Source organism: Bubalus kerabau, chromosome 1 (assembly GCF_029407905.1).
Source record: "Bubalus kerabau isolate K-KA32 ecotype Philippines breed swamp buffalo chromosome 1, PCC_UOA_SB_1v2, whole genome shotgun sequence".
Lineage (NCBI taxonomy): Eukaryota > Metazoa > Chordata > Mammalia > Artiodactyla > Bovidae > Bubalus > Bubalus kerabau.
This window is the reverse complement of record NC_073624.1, coordinates 199,571,594-199,591,336: the sequence shown is the minus strand read 5'-3', so window position 1 is coordinate 199,591,336 and position 19,743 is coordinate 199,571,594. Positions and strand designations below refer to the sequence as shown.

The following is a 19,743-nucleotide window of genomic DNA, read 5'->3' as shown; positions in this document are numbered from 1 at the left end:
CAAGAATAAAATGTAGCATCCCCCACCTCTGGTCTCTTCACTTGGCACTCTCTGCCCTACATGTCTGAATGTACGCCAAGCCCTCTGTTGCTGGAGGACCTGGGCTTCTCACGCCTCTGAATCTCATGTTCGTCAGTCTGCAGGAAGCCTACCCCACTTTCCCACCTGCAGTTGCTTCGCTTGTGTTTTCCCTTTCTGAACCAGTTCCAGTTTCACTTCCTCCTAGGAGCCAGAGATGAGACTTTCACCTTTGCCCCAGAGTTGGCTTCTTATTCCTTCGACTGTGTCTGCAAGTCTGTAGGCTGGGCCCTGAAGGTGGCTTCACACATGTCCACCGCTTGGATGATGCCTGAGGCTCAATGTGGTTCTGGACAGGAAAGGCAAGGGGAGAGGGCTGTTACCTGAAAACTGGGTTTGCGTCTTGGTGGATGTTGAGCCAACAGATACAGCCAAACCACAGATATGGAAAAGGAAGGATTTATTGGCTCGCAGCAAGTTAGGAGAACACCAGGAATCTTTCCCAAAGCAATGTCTCCCTGGACAGCAAAATTGGGGAAGTTTTCAGCTGAGAATACGTGTGTGTTCATAAAGGGGCTTGAGCAGAGAATTCACATAGAATTGGGGTGAAAGTCCACAGAGTCCAAGCTTTAGTGGATCGAGGTCAGGAGGGTCAAGGCCATCATTCCATCCTCCACGTGGTGGGAGTGTTAGTTCCTGCAGAGCTCTAAGACTGTATCAGATTGTGATGTGTATCCCTTAATGAGGAACTGGGACTCTAATTGCTGAACTATTGTTTCTTGATGGCTTTTCCTTTGTTTCTGCTTTCTCTCACTCCCCTTATGATCATTGATAAACATGTTCAAGGACAAGAATCTTGGCCAGCCTTGGATCACGAAATGGCTGAGGCCAGAATGGTTTCTCTAATGTCAAGAAAGTCATGCCAGGGACTTCCCTGAATGTCCAGTGGTTAAGACTCTACGCTTTCACTGTGGGGTGTGTGTGTTTGATACCTGGTTTGGGAACTAAGATCCTACATGCTGTGGCCAAAAAAAAAAAAAAGGCAAGCCATGCCTGGTTCTCTTTCTGCAGGGGGCCCCCTACCCTATCTGCTTACAGGAACCTACGGCGAATCACGGTCCACCAGGGAGGATCCATGCACAGCACAGCTGCCATGAGCCAAAGAATTCCTGGATAGTGAGAGAGCATCCTCCTTGGGACCAGTGGTGGGAGAATGGTATTTTGAGGGGGAGGTTGGTGCCATGCCCTTTTTTGGTCACAGAGCTTGATACATAGGTTTCCGGCCCTCTCTTCCAAGTTCCTGATTGGTTGTCAGCCCAGTGGCAGCGCATGGGTAGGAAGGCCTGCTGTGTGGTTGGGGGCCCGGCGGTTGTTCTAGAGTGAACAGAGAGGTCAGGAGGACAAAGTGAGGATGAGGAACCTTCAAGGAGCCGTTTCAGCGTGGGGGTTGGAAGTCGGGCTGCAGTGAATTGGGGAAGTTGGAGACAGGGTGCGAAAAATGGAGGGTGGGCCCGTCCAGGTGCTCTGACAGTGAAAGGAGGGAGAGAAAGCCCAGCGATAAGAAGGAAAGCAGGGTCAGATCAAGGCCCTTTCTAAATCAGAACTTCAAGGGCGAGGGGTGGGGCATTGGTGTGAGAGCCTGAGGATTCTGAAAGTGGGAGAGAGGATGGGAAGGGGGCTTCCTGCCAGGCAGACTGCTGTTCTTGGAGTTGCTTTTCTTTTGACCAACTTGTGCAGATGACTCAGCCGTGCAAAGATCGGCACTGTGAGTAGAGAGCACATCATCTAATAGAAATATAACGCAAACTACATAGGATTTAAAATTTTCTAGTAGACGTATTTTTAAAAGTGACAAGAAACGGGTGAGGTGAATTGTAATAAATTTTATTTAGCCCAGTAAATCCAAATAGTATTTAACTCATCATCACTATAAAATTATTAATGAGATAGTTTATGTTTTGTAGTAGTTCTCTAAATCAGATGTGTTTTACACTTAGAGGATGCCTCCCTTGGGACAAGTCACGTTTCAGATGTCCAGTAGCAGTTTGAGTGGTGCCATACTAGACAAGGCAGGTTTGGAGAGTAGAAGTCAAGATATTCATTTCAACTACTGGTGAGAATTTAATCTCACCATTATTTGTCTATATGGTCAAGCTGAGTGCTTTCCAGGCTCTTAGTTTCTGCTCAGGTACGGTTATGTCATGCTTGTATTTGAGCTGGCCTTGGGTAGCTGGAGCTGTGAAACTAGGAAGCTGTATTCAAGGCAGCTCAAGTCACTCTTCGGCTCAGTTCCCAGCTGCAACCACTTAGTTGCTATGACTCACAGAGCAAGTTACTTTACCTTTCCATGCCTCCGTTTCCTGGTCTCTAAAATGGGGATAGTAAATGACAGTCTTTATTATATGAAATTCTGTACTCGTGTCATAGTGTTGTTGCAAAAGTACGTGTGAAGGGCTGACCTATACTTAAGGCCTAACGAAGTTTAAAAGAGGATGTTCAGATTACTCTGTGTCAGTGTTAGCCATCATTATAGATTTTTTAAAATAAACTTTTCTAGGAATTAGAACCTTATGAAATGTTTCTCGAGGTTGGAGTTTAAACAAAACACCACCTCCTTCAGTCTTGTATTTTCCTTTCGAAAAATATGAAGGCATCCGTTCAGTTTTAGTCGTGTCCGACTCTTTGTGACCCCTTGGACTGCAGCACGTCAGGCCTCCCTGTCCATCACCAACTCCCGGAGTTTACTCAAACTCATGTCCATTGAGTTGGGGATGCCATCTAACTACTTCGTCCTTTGTCGTTCCCTTCTCCTCCTGCCTTCAATCTTGCCCAGCATCAGGGTCTTTTCCAACAAGTCAGTTCTTTGCATCAGGTGGCCAAAGTACTAGAGTTTCAGCTTCAGCATCAGTCCTTCCAATTAATGAATATTCAGGACTGATTTCCTTTAGGATTAACTGGTTGGATCTCCTTGTAGTCCAAGGGACTCTCAAGAATCTTCTCCATCACCACAGTTCAAAAGCATCAATTCTTTGGTGCTCAGCCTTCTTTATGGTCCAACTCTCACATACATACCTGACTACTGGAAAAACTGTAGCTTTGACTAGATGAACCTTTATTGGCAAAGTGATGTCTCTGCTTTTTAATATGCTGTCTAGGTTGATCATCTCACATACTGTCTGGGTTGGTCTCTCACATCCGTACATGACTACTGGAAAAACCATAGCCTTGACTAGACGGACCTTTGTCGGCAAAGTAATGTCTTAGCTTCTTAGTATGCCATCTAGATTGGTCATAGCTTTTCTTCCAAGGAGCAAGTGTCTTTTAATTTCATGGCTGCAGTCACCATCTGCTGTGATTTTGGAGCCCAAGAAAATAAAGTCACTCACTGTTTCCATTGTTTCCCCATCTATTTGCCATGAAGTGATGGGACTGGATGCCATGATCTTAGTGTTCTGAATGTTGATTTTTAAGCCAGCTTTTCCACTCTCTTCTTTCACTTTCATCAAGAGGCTCTTTAGTTCTTCTTCACTTTCTTCTATAAGGGTGGTGTCATCTGCATATCTGAGGTTATTTATATTCTCCCGGCAATCTTGATTCCAGTTTATCTTTCATCCGGCCCAGCATTTCAAATGATGTACTCTGCATATAAGTTAAATAAGTAGGGTGACAATATACAGCCTTGACATACTCCTTTCCCGATTTAGAACCAGTATGTTGTTCCATATCCAGTTCTAACTGTTGCTTCTTGCCCTCGTACAGATTTCTCGGGAGGCATAAAGCTTCACATTTACTTAATTAAAATATGTGGAGCAACAATCAGCATATCATCCTTAGGAGCCACCTGAAGGTGGGTGTTATGCTCTGAAATCTTTCACAAGTGAAATAGGCTTGGATGTAGAGTCTCTGGTGTTTCTGAGAAGCATGCCACCGACAGGGCAGCTTGGTTCTAATTGCATCCCAAGTTGGGAAAACTTTTTTATTTTGAATATCTGAGTAAGAGCTGTTAGGATGGAGCTGGAGACAAGGGGGAGGGGAACAGGAAGTAGAAACTTTGTAAAAGCTGCAGCTCATGTGCTCTTCATCTGTCAGTCGCCCATTTTTCATATGAGCTTTTGCAATAACCTGGTTGCGGGAACCCATCCTTAAGTGAGGGTTGCAGAAAGCGGCCTGTCTGCTTTTCCAGCTCACCCTTTCCAACTGAGCCCAAAGTTGAATTTTGCCTCTAAAAGTGGAAAATGGGACTGATAAAAAATGTTTAGTCTGCTGGGCCTTGTTTTATTTATCATATCAGAAAAGAAGAACAATGTTGTGTTGCGCTGTGGTCAGAATAGAAGCCAACCTTGCTTGTTCGCAAAAGCTCAAATCCTGGAGATAAGGGGGCAAAATAATAGAGTACAATGGAAAGAGTAGAGTGTAATTATTTGTAGCTTGTCAAGGGAAGCCCTCTCAAGCCCCAAGCGATTCAAATCTGGGAACTCTGCACAATTCTGTAAACCAACCCCAAGCAGCATCAGAGAAATCTCCCCTGACCCGCAGACAGGGCTGAAATTGCATCCGTTTGTCATGCACTGAGCATGCCAGCCTCGCACAATATCATTTGGTTGCAAATGGGCCTGCCCCCAAAGCCCCGAAATACATTCTGCGGTATCTGACTCTTGGCCTGCGATTTGTCATGTCCCCGCTGCTATCAGCGTACAGTAATTTTAATAGATTCTGATGGCTTCCTGGTAGAAACACAGAATGCATCTGGTTTGGGCGTAGGACCCCAAAGAAACTCTTCTGGCTGAAAACAACAGGAGTGCACACACAAAACATTGGCAATGCATTTTATTTCATTAAAAATTGGTTTTAGGTTACAAGCTTGTGTTTTCTGAATTATAAAGAAAAAAAAATTCCCTGCACAGTTTCATAGAGGTCAAACATGCTTGTTTTTCTCTTTAAAGCGGTTAACTCTTTAGACATGTGTGGCCGGCAGCAGTCTCAACTTTTAGAAGTCACAGCTGTAGGATGGAATCAGTCCAGTAAATGTAACTGTTTCTTTAACCCCCTTGCTACTCTGCATATGGTCCATGGAGCAGCAGCAGGCCTGGGAGTTTGTTAGAAATGTACTCTTGGGCCCCATGCCAGACCTAGGGGAGTCACCGTGCATCCTCACAAGATCCCCAGGAGATGCACAGGCACAGGGGAGGGTGAGAAGCTGAGAATCTCAGGCTTAGCGCTCTCAGTCAGAGAGCTGTGTTCAGATTCCATCTTTCTGACTGTGTTTGACTTTCGGCGATTTGTGCTAAAGCTCCAGCTTGCTCATCTACAGAGTGGGGTTTATATAACTACATCATATGGTTATTTTGAGGATGAAATTAAGTTATGATTGTGTACAAATATATCTCTACCTATACCTCTGTATCTGGTGGTGGTGGTTCAGTCTCTCAGTTGTGTCCGACTCTTTGTGACTCTATGGAGTGCATCACGCCAGGCTTCCCTGTCCTTCACTGTCTCCTGGAGTTTGCTCAAACTCATGTCCATTGAGTTGGTGATGCCAACTCAACTATCTCATCCTCTGTATTTATGTGGTGCCTGTATTTATACGGAAGGCATGCACATGTGCTACGTCGCTTCAGTCATGTCCAACTCTTTGCAGCCCCATTGACTGTAGCTTGCCAGGTTCCTCTGTCCAAGGGATTCTTCAGGCAAGGATACTGGAGCGAGTGGCCATGCCCTCCTCCAGGGGACCTGCCCAGCCCAGGGATCAATCCCACGTCTTGTACATCTCCTGCACTGGCAGGCAGGTTCTTTACCACTGGTGCCACCTGGGAGGCCCCAGAGGGAGCGTATAATAAATGAAAGATGGGTAGTGGTACCTCCACGGATTTTGCCTTAAGAACATGAAAAATTGGTCTAATTGTGAAGTAATTTACCTTCAAATACTTCCCACAATAGAGGGATTATGACTTTGTTGAAGAACTGTAGCTGAGTGTGACTAAACTTAGTCTTCCTCCTCACATAATCCCCTGTCTGCTCACCTTTTTTCTGCAGTGCTGTTCTGTCATGACTTAGAGTATATGGCGGAGTGATGGACAGTGCCAGTCCCTGGAGAAGTAGATTAGATGCACCCACCAATTCCTGGAGGCTGGGCTCGGTGCCACCTCAGCTTCTGCCAGGCCCTGGTTGTAGACGATGCCCAGCCCCCTGGTCCGGCGTGGAAGAAGCATGCTCTCCTCTATAGGCCCTATGTTCTGGTCCCGCTGTGGGTGCTCAGGGCTGTCTATCTTCCCAAAACCTCTTGATTGTCACAGGCAGTGGGTGCAGGCACTTTCTGCTAGTGTGGGCCTGCTGGGGGAAAGTACAGAGACATAAAGTAACAGGCAGATATAAAACAACTTTTCTTTTTTAAGTTAGAAAACACTGATTTTTCCTCCCTTCATCTCTTTTTCCCCCGCCTCCCCCTTCTAATCTCAGTCTCTGTAAATATAAAATTTGGGGCTCACTGGCTTTTAAAATTATACACCCATGGCTGATTCATGTCAATGTATGGCAAAAACCACTACAATATTGTAACGAGTCTCCAATTAAAATAATTAAAAAATTATGAACAATAACATAAAACTTTAGTTAAATTACTCAAAGATAATATTTTATTTCCATATCTGGACCAGGTAAGGCAGTGGAAGATGTAAGGGAGAAATGGGAGGGGGTGAGGAATTGGGGAAGACTGGGCACAGAGACAGGGGAACATGGTATAGGAGGGGATAGGTGAGCAGAGAGGAAGGGATGGTGTGCAAAGCAGGAAGTATAGAGGCAAGAGGGAGAGTCAGATAGGCTACCAAGGTTTGTGCAGGATCAGTTGTGAAAGTGAAAGCCACTCGGTCGTGGCCAACTCTTTGCGACCATGTAGACTATACAGTCCATGGAATTCTCTGGGCCAGAATACTGGAGTGGTTGCCATTCCCTTCTCCAGGGGATCTTCCCAACCCAGGACTCAAACCCAGGTCTCCCACATTGGAGGCAGATTCTTTACCAGCTGAGCCACAAGGGAAACCCGAGAATACTGGAGTGGGTAGCCTATCCCTTCTCAAGGGTATCTTCCTGACCCAGGGATCGAACCAGGGTCTCCTGCCTTGCAGGCAGATTCTTTATCAGTGGAGCTAAATTAGCTAGCGCATCTATGTTTCAAAAGATAGGAGGTAACTGTCCCTCAGTGAGATTTCCTCATCTTGAAACTGCACATAAAATCTTGCACATTATATGTATGTATGTTTCCATGGAGGTCTGCAGATTTTCACATCCGTGACCCCGAGAAAGGCTGAGAGATCATTTACTCTAAATCACAATTCCAGGTGACCTTCCTGTCAGTAATGAAATGGCTCTCTAAGTTGTATTTCTGTATATTTGATTTCCTCTTTTGTTAAGCAGTCTTGTTAATGTCATAGCATCTTTCTGTATTTGTTCCTATATGGTTAGTATCTAGCCCAATTTCTTGATGAGTCTTGAAATGAACAAATGGCATATCTTCCTGAATAGTACATTTTTTTTTTTCCTTTAGAGATGGTTCTTTTTTTTGCCATAACTCTCTGAACTTCTGTTAATGTTTGTGCATTACGTTAAGGAGTTAATGCATCCAGTAGGCTTTCAGAACTGTCAGAAATGTATTACCCAAGATTGTCATATCATTGATTCTTATGTTAGAACTTTGCCTGGATAGATTGATAAATATTTTCTGTGGTAATCTCATTGGTTGTGTAGAGGGAGCAGATTTAGTGTCAGAGTATTAATGACATGGTTTGATTTATTCAATTGAGTATCTGAGTCCATTTTAACTTATGAAATTAGAATTTGGACATCTCAGATGTGAAATACATTTTGTAACTTTTCCTTGGGTTCATGTAGGAGAACATCAGTTGATATGAATTATGAATCTTCTTTCTACTTATTGTGATGTTGAATTACCCTCCGTTTTTTTTTTAACTTTTTATTTTATATTGGGATACAGCTGATTAATAATGTTGTGATGGTTTCAGGTGAAGAGTGAAGAGACTCAGCCATACTTATACATGTATCTGTTCTCCCCGAAACTCCTCTCCCATCCAGGCTGGCACACCATGTGCTGTACGTCAGGTCCTTGTTGGGCCCTCAGCTGACAAAACATTCATCAGACAATCCATTTCTCTCCACAGTAACGTCTGTGCTCAGTACTTGCAGTCCAGCTGCAGCTGACTCATCTTAAACTTTCATAGGGCTTCCCTGGTGACTCAGTGGTAAAAAACCCACCTGCCAATGCAAGAGATGCAGCTTCGATCCCTGTGTTGGCAAGATCCCCTGGAGAAGGAAATGGAAATCCCATGGACAGAGGAGCCTGGCGGGCTATAGTCCTTGGGGTCGCAAAAGAGTTTGGACGTGACTTAGCGACTAAACAACAACAAACTTTAATAATACAGAGTAAGCAATAGAGACTGTACGATATGTCAGGTGAGACTAAGAGGAAGGTTCTGACAGATGAGATTGAACACAGACCCCTCACAGAGATGCTGTCCAGTCTTCGCACCCATACAACTCCCCACCCCCTGCAGTTCCTTGACACCTGTTATTCAGTATCAGCACATTAAACAGAGAAAGGGCAGGTCATAGAGGTAATGGGACCAGAGGAAATGTATTTTAAATTTTATTTTGAAATAGTTTCAAATTACAGAAAGTTGCAAGAATAATACAATGAAGTCTCATTGCTTTCTAACCAGATTTACCAGTTTTAAACATTTTGCCAGTTTTGCTTGATTTTCTTCCCTGCCTTCCTCTCTTAATATACATAGTTTTTCTTTCTGAACCATTTGCGAGTAGACTGTATACTTTATACCTGTCTTAACATAACCACAGTGACATTGTCAAATCAGGAAATGTAACATTGACCCAGGATTATCTGGTAGGCTGTATCACAAGCTTGTCAGTTGTCTGAATGATATCCTTTAGAGTAGAGGGCCCCAGTTTCCAGGACCTAATCCCTGATGATCTGAGGTGGAGCTGATGTAATAATAATAGAAATAAAGTGTGCAATAAATGTAATGTGCAAGAGTCATCCTGAAACCACTCCCACCTTGGTCTGTGGAAGAATTGGCTTCCACAAAACCGGTCCCTGGAGCCAAAAAGATTGGGGACCGATGCTTTAGAGCATTTTATTCCTGCTGGTACAGAGTCCAGATAAGCGTTTTATTTAGCTGTCATGTCTTTTCAGTCCCCTTTAACCTGGAATTCTCTCAGTCTTTCTTTGTCTTTCATGAATTGTTGCTTTTATAAAAGACAGTTCAAATAGACCATCCTTTAGTTTTGTCCACTGGCTCCTATATGGGTAGACTCAGGTCATGGATTTCAGCCTGGAAATCCCCATTCATGTCATTGTGTCCTTGGTAGGATTTCACATTCAGAGGCGCTTGGTATTTTTGCCCCAATTGATGATGATTGTTTTGAGCACTTGGTTAGGTTTTGTTGGGTTTTACTGTTGTAGATTTACTGTTTTTGCTTTTGTAATTAATAAGTAACATTTGAAGAGCCACTTTATGATTACATAAATGTTCTCTTCCTCTCGAGGGTTCCTCCCTGATTCAGCACCCACTGATGATTCTTGCCTGAGTAACTTTTTCTGTAATGGTGGCAAAATGGAGATTTTCCTAACTCCATCATTCTTTCTCGTGTAAAGAAGAGGTTTGCCCATAGAGGGGCTTTTAACAATTAAGGCCCTGATGTTATCCTCTCTTTGACTAAAATTGATTGTTTTTAAGGAAATGTGCCCTAGATGTGCAGTGAATATAATCATAATCTTTTTTTAACCTGTTCAAAAACATTATTAGTTAAAACTTTTATCCCTTCAATAACTTCCAGTAAGAGTTATAAAACACAGCAGAAGGGTATGAAATAGAAACTAAAAGCCTCTTTTCTTCCCTTTCGTTCATCTCTCAGAGGTAATAGGTATATATGCCCTTCAGACAAAATATAATTATTGTTCGATAAATTGCCTTTTTCCTTTTTAAGTTCATTTGGCTGTGCCGGGTCTTAGTTGCAGCATGTGGATCTTCTTCCCTGCTCAGGGATTGAACCCAGAACCCCTAAATTGGAGCTCAAAATCTTAACTACTGGACTACCAGAGAAGTTCCAAATTGCTTTTTTAAATTGCGGATTTATGTATCAAGTCTTTTTGACCTTATAAAACCTTACCCAACACTTTTTGCCTGACGATATTTTTTCTTTTTCCCGTTTGGAATTGTTCAGGAATGTTGACTTTAAAGTGCTTACTTATTTGAACATTAACATAGTCTGTTTTAAAAAATACTGATGGGTAGGTAACTTTAAGAACTCTCTGTAGAATAGTGTTAAATAATAATAATAATAAAAGCAAGTTAAATTTAAAAAAGAAGTTGTCAAAAAGCTATATATAGTATGAAACTGTGGGGGAAAAAAAAAAGTCAGCTTTATTTTTTCAGGTACAAATATACCAACATGATAATCATAGTTACCTCTAGGGAGGATAATGTAGAGAGGGGAAAATGAGGGAATTTTAACTTTGTTTTGCTTGCATTTTTTCAGTGACAATATATCCATATGAAAAAAATAAAATATAGTCTATTTGTTAAAAGTATAAGTTTTGCAGTTACCTCAAATGTTCATTTGTCTCCTCCAACACTTATTCACTTTCCAGTAATAATGCATCCTCCCAAAAAAGGCCTCTGATTATTCTGGGGCAATATTACCCGATCTTCAAGTTTTATTAAAAATTAAATTGGCTTTGGTCTGGGTTATTTATGAATAAACTGACTATTTCAAACTCATTATTATATTCAGCTGTATTATTCTTTGAATAGATTTTTTGGTATAGCCAGGAAAATTAATGTTTCTGTGAAGGAATGTGTAGTGAGTGGTAGATACTGACTTATGGGCAAACGCATAAGAACAAAGAATGTGTGTAAGTTAGAGACAGTCTAGTGACCAGCGCTTCTGCCATTGAAATATGACCAGTAAGGGTAAGAATATGAGTGTTGTGAGGTCGGAAGCATATGTCTTTAACATAGCACCAACAAACAATGGAGTAGTCCTTGTAGCAGGTTTATTTCTTTTTATTTTTCTTCCAGTGATTTATTTTGAAGGAATATTATTAGTATCGTACAAAGAGTACTTACATTCACTCAGACTCACCAGTCGGTAACATTTTGCCCCTTTCGCTTTGTTCTGTCTCTCACACACACTGCTGTTTATTTATTTTGGATGAATCCTTTGAAAATAAGTTGCACAGTTACTTTCACCCCTAAATTGCAGCATTTCGTTCCTTTGACCCAGTGGTTAACTGCAGTAATGGTCTTTGGCCTGGTTAAGCTATTAAATTGATAGTTGCAAAATGATTTTCTAATTCCATCATTCCTTCCATGTCTGTTAACTGGCATTCTTCCATGAAGAGGAGCGTCTCCCCTTCCTAGTTCTCCCCTTACATAAAAAAAAAAAAAAAAAATCTCTATAGACTTTTTTAAATTAAAGGTTTTTTTTAATGTTGTCATTACTCTTTTAATGCCCAAATTGGTCCCACGGGATCTCATTCTAAGTCGACGCTTATGTCCCTTTGGCATGACCCTATTTGTCTCTGGTCACCATTTCTTGCTTTCTGTTCAATAAGATATGAAGGTTCACCGTAGGCTTGCCCAATTCTAGACTTTCCCAAGGACCCTTCTTCCTTTTAGCGGGGAATGACATCTAGAAATGAAGTTATGGATGCTAAGTGTGCTATAGTTTATCATTGCTACTTGACCCTTTCAGTTGCTAGAACAAACAAATATAGTTATATAAAATATATTGTATACTTATTATATATGCATGTATGTTATATACATATGTGAGTATATATTATACATACAATAGTCATATGAATATATGCACTTATAAAATTTTGACATTTTGTGTATCTCTTTTTTTTTAATACATAAAATTTCCAGCATTTCAAGCCCCCAAATCATTCTAACAGTAAGCCTACCAAATAAAATTTAAGACCTTTATGAAAACGTCTTTATCCTAGAATATGACCTGTTATGTTTGTGTAGTTAGAGTACTGAGTTCAAAAGTTAACTTGAATTATTTACTCCATATTGTTATGTTAAAAGTTTAATGAACATTTAGGTTCTTTGTTTATGTTCAATTTGTGGGGGTGGTTTTTTTTTTTTAGCTTTTTTGTTTAATTTAAATTTATGAATATATAGGACAATTTATTTGGTTCAAAATGATATAAAAACTTACTTTTTGAAAAGTGAGGCTCCCCTTGCATTCTATGCACATATCTATAGGAGTTGGTGTTACTGTTCTGGTTTATAATTCTTGTGTTTCTTTTTTGGTACACACACACACTTATCCTAATGTATCTCCATTCCTTAGTTTACCTTTCACAAAAATTAATATACTATATATAATCTTTCTCATTTTTTTTTCAGTCGGTATATCCTAGAAAATGCTCCATATGAGTTCATTGGACAAATAAGAATCCTCCTGATTTGTAATGGGTACATGGTCCTTCGTGTGTGGCTACTCTCCTATGGATGGGCATTTGGGTTTTCACTGTTCTGCTCTTACAAATAATACTTTTGCAGCAACTTTTAATGAGCAACTGCTGTGGACACAGCATTTTCTCAGTACTGCTTTGTGACATGTGGTGTTCTGTGCTTAGTCGCTTCAGTTGTGTCCAACTCTTCGTGACCCCATGGCCTGTAGCCCGTCAGGCTCCTCTGTCCATGGGGATTCTCCAGGCCAGAATACTGGAATGGGTTGCCATGCCCTCCTCCAGGGGATCCTCCCAACCCAGGGATCGAACCCAGGTCTCCCACTTTACAGGTGAATTCTTTACCATTTGAGCCACCAAGGAAGCCCCTTTGTGACATAGTGAATAAGGTTTATTTTCTGCCCTTGAAATGCTACAGTCCAGTGGAGGGAGGTTTTTAGAAGTGGACTAGGAAAAGAAATGGCCCAATATATAGTAGTTTAATATAATCTAGATATTCTCAGTAATTTTTAGTTATCTAACTGCACATTCTCATAGAGACAACATGAGGCAAATATATGGGAGTACATATTATGCTGTTGTCTAGCTTCCAAGTAAAAATAAAAGGAAACCTTTTATGGTAAATACTCTTCAATAAATCAGCACTAAATAATTTTATTGAGCTACAAGTGCTAGGTTTTATGAAATTGTCTTAGTTTAGCAGCGCTCTCTAGATGTAATATATAGTTAGGGAAATTTTTCTCTTATTGATATTATTCAGCCAAAGTCTGAATAATAAAACAGGGAAGTCTGTCTTATTTATTTTATCTCTTTTTAAAGCTTTTTATCTAACTTGCATTCCTGCGCAGTGAAAACAAATACGGTTGCATGACCCATTCATAGTTCTGGAGGACTTGTTGCCTTGGTTTCAGACAATTTGTTTGATTTTTAAATAGTCTTTAGCATCACACTCACATGTTTAATGAATGTGCATGCCCACATGTTCAGTCATGTTTGACTCTTTGCAACCCCATGGACTGTAGCCCTCCAGGCTCCTCTCCATGAGGGGATCTTCCCAACCCAGGGTTCGAACCTAAGTCTTCTACCTATCTCCTACATTGCAGGCAGATTCTTTAAAGCCAAATACCTTTTTAGTCTCTTATTACAGATGTAATAATTACTTATTACAAATGTAATAAATTACACTTATTCTGCAATTCTTATTACAGAATATTTAATGTAGATGTAGACATGTACTCTGAATACGTTGGCATTGCTGTTCATTGTAAATCACTTTCAGTGCGTTACCCATGTGTGATGGCTGCCTTTTTGGGTTTTGGTTTGTGGTTACACCTGGACTATACCTTTTGGCTCAGGGAACTTAGAGAGTGAACGCATGGACATGGTTACAGTTCTAGCTGACTTGAGCAGTATCTGGCCTCTCTCTTTCTGAGTTCTCCTTCCTCACTGTGTAGATCTGTTCTACCCTTGACCCTGCCTGTTGCCTAATCACACCCTGGCATTCATTCTGCCGTGGTCAACCCCTAAAACCTATAGCTATTAATTTTTAGAGAAAGTTTCAAAAACCCCCTATGTTTAAAGGACAGTTTTGTCAATCTTATTAACTTGTTTCAGAGATAGTTTACTTTTTATTTTAATTGGGCCAACCCCCCTCCCCAACAAAATCTATGAAAAACTTAGAGATTATACAGTTTTTAAAAAATTTTTCATTAATTTATTTGTGTCAGGTCTTAGTTGCAACACGCGAGATCTTCCTCGCAACATGCGAGGTCTTCCTTGCATCACACGAGGTCTTGCATTGCCATGCACAGACCTTCTAGTTGTGGCCTGGATGCTCAGTGGTTGCAGCACACAGGCTTAGTTGTTCCATGGCATGTTGGATCTTAGTTCCCTGACCAGGGATCGAACCCGTGTCCCTTGCATTACAAGATGGATTCTTAACCACTGGACCACCAGGGAAGTCCCCGAGATTATATAATTTTTAATAGTTGTGGAAGAAATGGTGATCTTTTGTTTTTAAGTTACTTTCAAAGAAAGTAGTATATATCGGTAACAGAAAAGTCACAGAGGAGTAAGTAAATAAACCTAAGGGATGGGTTTAACCATTAATTTGTTTATGGCTAACTTACTCCATTTACATTAGTTATGGATAAAACACATCTCCTTTTACTATGATATCATGTCTAACTAATGTAATACATTGTAGGCAGGTTTAAAGTTCCAGTGATTTAGTGGTGGAGAAGCGAGTTCACTGTGTGGATTTACGTGTCAGCCCCCCTGAGGTAATTCACACCATCTTGTCTCCCGCATCTTGGCCAAGAGTGTAGGCGCCCTGGGGTCCTGGTGACTTGACCCACAACCTGGGCTGTGTTCTTTGTGTTAGAGACCCTCAGCTGTCACCCCTGAGGGGTGGACCTCTGCATAGTGTGTTCCATGAGAACCAGCAGTTACGCCCGTTTCAGGTCAGCACCCTGCCTGATTTAGCAGTTGTCTCTGCCACCTTCCCTGTGTCTTTCCAGCCAGCCAAAGAAAATCTCCCCTTCTCCTTATTTGAGCCAAAATGAGGCTGTTTCAAAATAAATTTCACTTGGAAACAAAGGCAAAGACCAAATTGCAAAGACCAAAAACAAGAAAAAAATTGCAGCAGGATAGACATGGGTAAAGTTATGAAGCAGAGCTGTTTTTTAAATCTTAGGATAATGAGGTTGCAGATCTTTGGCACATGCGTTGGCATTTTCCGTCTCTGTGTCCATGGCAGACATCGCTAATCAATCCCAGCACTCTTTTCTGTTGACTCATCCTTGGGAACCTTAGCAGTGCAGTGCAGCCATCCCTGGCAATCCGACTTGGCAGGTGAGATGCTTATCCTGTTCTTAAGGTAACTGCATTCTGTCAACAAGTTCACTTCACAGTCAGAAATTACCAGGCACATGTTCGTGGCATTCTGTCTGATTCTGCTTGACTGAGGCCGATTTAGCTGCTGCTGTCCAAGGCTTGTCTGCTCTCATACCTTAGTGGCCTCCATGGCAGGCAGCCAGCCGCCATTCCTATTATCTTGGAAACCTCTTGTCCTGTCCCAGCTCTTCTGTTTCTTTTTTTTTTTTAATTAATTTTTAATTCCATTTCTATTTTAAAGTCAGACCACCTATAATTTACTAAATTTCTGATGGATCCTCTGTTCACTTGCCCATTATTTTCCCCACCAGCTTCATCTAGAGTTTATTTCTCTCTAATTATTGTTGAATCTGTAGCCAGATTCAACAATAGCACATACATAGTTGGGAAAAAAAGTCTTGTAAGTCTTGCCTTTTTCCTATGATGCTGCTGCTGCTAAGTCACGTCAATCGTGTCCGACTCTGTGCGACCCCATAGACGGCCTCCCACCAGGCTCCTCTGTCCCTGGGATTCTCCAGGCAAGAATATTGGAGTGGGTTGCCATTTCCTTCTCCAGTGCATGAAAGTGAAAAGTGAAAGTGAAGTCGCTCAGTCGGGCCCGACTCTTCGTGACCCCACGGACTGCACCCCACCGGGCTCCTCCGTCCATGGGATTTCCCAGGCAAGAGTACTGGAGTGGGTTGCCATTGCCTTCTCCATTTTCCTATGATAGACCACAGCTTATTGTAATAGGACCCAGCTTATTTGTAATATCCCACAGCTTGTTTATAAAGCAGGTAGTTCCTCCCAACTACTATTTTCTTGGTTTATACATTTAAAAAAAATTATCACGTAATGCGACTGCTCTTAGCCAAACATACTGACTCAGTGAGGTCTGAGGTTTAACTCCAACCACTGAAAATAATGCTTATGGCTTTTGGAAAATGTGAACTGAATGTTTAAATCTCCAAAACCCCATGTGTGTCAGTTTCATACCACTTCATAACTTAAAGTAGAAAGCCCTAAATGTGGGCTTTCCTCTAGCTTATTTCTGACATTAGATCAGTACCGTGCTTTAGAGTATCCTGCTAACTGAAGTGTCATTTAACATGAGGGGCATGAACATATGTATTTCAGAGGTCTCTGCTTATGCGTAAATTTCAGATCTTCCTTGCCTCATAAGTATGCCAGTAGGTGTCACTGTGTACATTAAATGGAGATCAAAAGCTGTCATTAAGCGAATTTCCAAACTTAAGCATCATTATGGTGTTTTTCAGAAAGACAGCTTATGAGAGTAAGCAAGAATATTGTTACCCCTTCCTGTTTTTATTTTTTTTTAATTACCTTCTTAAGCTGTTTTAAGAAAATATGGCCCGATTCTTTCTTTCCCCATCATGCTATGTTCTCTTTTCTATGAGTTTTACATACATGCACAAACATTTGTTTTGGGTACATTCACGAGAAGCAGAGGACAGTATATAACCTACTAAATGGAAAGAGTGGATCATTTTGCACTTGTGTATGTCACTTTGCTGATGTGGACCTTGATCATATCAGCTGTTTATGGGGAGGGGTATGATTTCTTCATTCCAAATATTTTGTTGTGACAACATAAGAGTATTTTTAAAAATCTCCTCACAAGGTGCAGTGAGTTAATTTGGATGGGCACAAACATACACATGGGCACCTGAAAATTTTTTTTTAATGATTAATTTTGGATATTCTCCATATTTATTAAGCTGCTTTTTAGATTTCTAAATTTTTTTTCTAACTAAAATAACTGTTAATTGATCATATTTCCTGTAATATTATTAGAATTTAATTCTTTAAATATCTGAGACTGTATGGGTTCACTGTTCTCATGAGCCCTTCAAAAAAAGTGAAAGTGTTTGACTTTTTGTCTTCTGTTGCCTTTGGCAGGGGTGGGGGGCGGGATGGAAACATGCTTGTTTATTCATTTATAAGGCTTTAATGTTAAGATCAGCAGTATTGATTTAGTAGTTGCAAATCAAGGTGATACAAATGTTCTCGTGTGTGTGTGTGTGTATTGTGATCTGTGTGTGTTGGCTGAAATGTGACTTTTCTGTTCAGAAGGTTGATGTTACTGTTATATAGGGACTTAGAGAAGATTCACAGTGAGCATGCCTGTATGCCTGGGGTCAGAGGCAGGCTCTGGTCAGCCCACCAGCACTCCCAGTTGTGTATTTATGGCAGAGCGCAGGTCAAGGAAGGAAGGGGGTGGTGGTAATGTGAAGGTTAAATATGGGTTCTGCTGAATCAATAGCATTTCATTTCTTAGAGGAAAAAGTGAAATCAAAGTCAATATGGAAAAATGTAAATACCTGTCAAATCTTAATGACTATGGATGTGTCTGTTTATACTGTTTTCTGCCCAGAAACTCTGGTGCAATTGGTCAGGTTGAAGGCCTGGACATTAATAATTTCAAACACCCTTCAGGTTTATAGACCAGAGCTGTGAATTACCAGGACCTTTTGTTACCAAGCAGGACTTTTATTGTTGCTTAAAGCTCAACATTCAGAAAACGAAGATCATGGCATCTGGTCCCATCACTTCATGGGAAATAGATGGGGAAACAGTGGAAACAGTGTCAGACTTTATTTTGGGGGGCTCCAAAATCACTGATGGTGACTGCAGCCATGAAATGAAAAGATGCTTACTCCTTGGAAAAAAAGTTATGACCAACCTAGACAGCATATTCAAAAGCAGAGACATTACTTTGCCAACAAAGCTCCGTCTAGTCAAGGCTATGGTTTTTCCAGTGGTCATGTATGGATGTGAGAGTTGGACTGTGAAGAAAGCTGAGTGCTGAAGAATTGATGCTTTTGAACTGTGGTGTTGGAGAAGACTCTTGAGAGTCCCTTGGACTGCAGGGAGATCCAACCAGTCCATTCTGAAGGAGATCAGTCCTGGGTGTTCTTTGGAAGGAATGATGCTAAACCTGAAACTCCAGTACTTTGGCCACCTCACGCAAAGAGTTGACTCATTGGAAAAGACTCTGATTCTGGGAGGGATTGGGGGCAGGAGGAGAAGGGGACGACAGAGGCTGAAATGGCTGGATGGCATCACTGACTCTATGGACGTGAGTTTGAATGAACTCTGGGAGATGGTGACGGACAGGGAGGCCTGACATGCTGCAATTCATGGGGTCACAAAGAGTCGAACATGACTGAGTGACTGAACTGAACTGAAGAGCTTTTTGTTACCAAGCAAGTGGGCCAAATGTGGTGATGGGGCAGTTTCCAAATCGAAGTCTGGGAGTTGGAGTCAAAGAACCTGGAAAGTGGATCCCATCCATTGGTGGATGTGTACATGCTATTTGGTGGCTAGAGGCTTCATGTATATGCATTATTGGTGATGGGCTATGCTGCCCATTTTCAAGAACTTTTTCTCGGTATGAGAACTTTGCTCTTTGCCATTCCTGGTGGATTAACTTGCAGCACCTCCTGCCAGCCTCTGCTTTGTCTGAAGTAACCTGGTCTCTGCTCTTGCCCTGCCATGGTCATCAGTGTCCACCTGGGAGCTGTCATGATGACTTTGGAGCTAGCACAGTGCATCCCTTGCTGTTGGTAGATTTCTGGCATCAGATGCTCTATCACTAACTTTAACTTCAGTGGATTTATTTCTTCAACTATCATGGGGTCAATGGAAATTTTATTGCTGCACCAGGAAAAAAAAGTCTTCACATATAGTCTATTGATTATGCTTCTGTTGAGTAATATAAAATTCCTTCAGCAGTTACTTGAGCTTCACTTTTTGTTGGATGCTTCTGACAATGGTGAAGGAATTCAATGAAATCTTGAGGACAGCATATGCTCTTCTAAGGATAATCCTCATAGCAGAGGAGGGGGAAACTTTTTAAAGAATGATTTACTCACAAGTGGGAAAAAAAAAAAAATAAGGGCCTTAGTGGAAGCAGTTTTTAAAAATGCAAAATACAAAACCTTCTTTAAAAATTAGAAGCAGGGAAAACACAAGTCTTTGCATTGGAAAGTACACATGTTCAAATTTCAGTTCTGTAAGGTATACGTCTCAGTGCTCCTCTCTCAGTTCATCCCACCCTCTTCTTCTCCCACTGTGCCCACAAGTCTGTGTGTCTATTGCTGCCCTGCAAATAGGTTCATCAGTACCATTTTTCTAGATTCTGTATATATGTGATAATATATAATATTTGTTTTTCTCCTTACTTCACTTTGTATTCAGTTCAGTTGCTCAGTCATGTCCAACTCTTTGTGACTCCATGGACTGCGGCACACCAGGCCTCCCTGTCCATCACCAGCTCCTGGAGCTTGCTCTAACTCATGTCCATCGAGTCAGTG

The 19,743-nt window shown here is 41.4% G+C and overlaps 1 protein-coding gene across 13 annotated transcripts in view; it reads left to right on the top strand.

The window, feature by feature from the left end:
• SNX24 (sorting nexin 24) overlaps positions 1-19,743 on the top strand; it is a 171,107-nt gene that overhangs the window by 30,939 nt on the left and 120,425 nt on the right. The window lies entirely within an intron of this gene.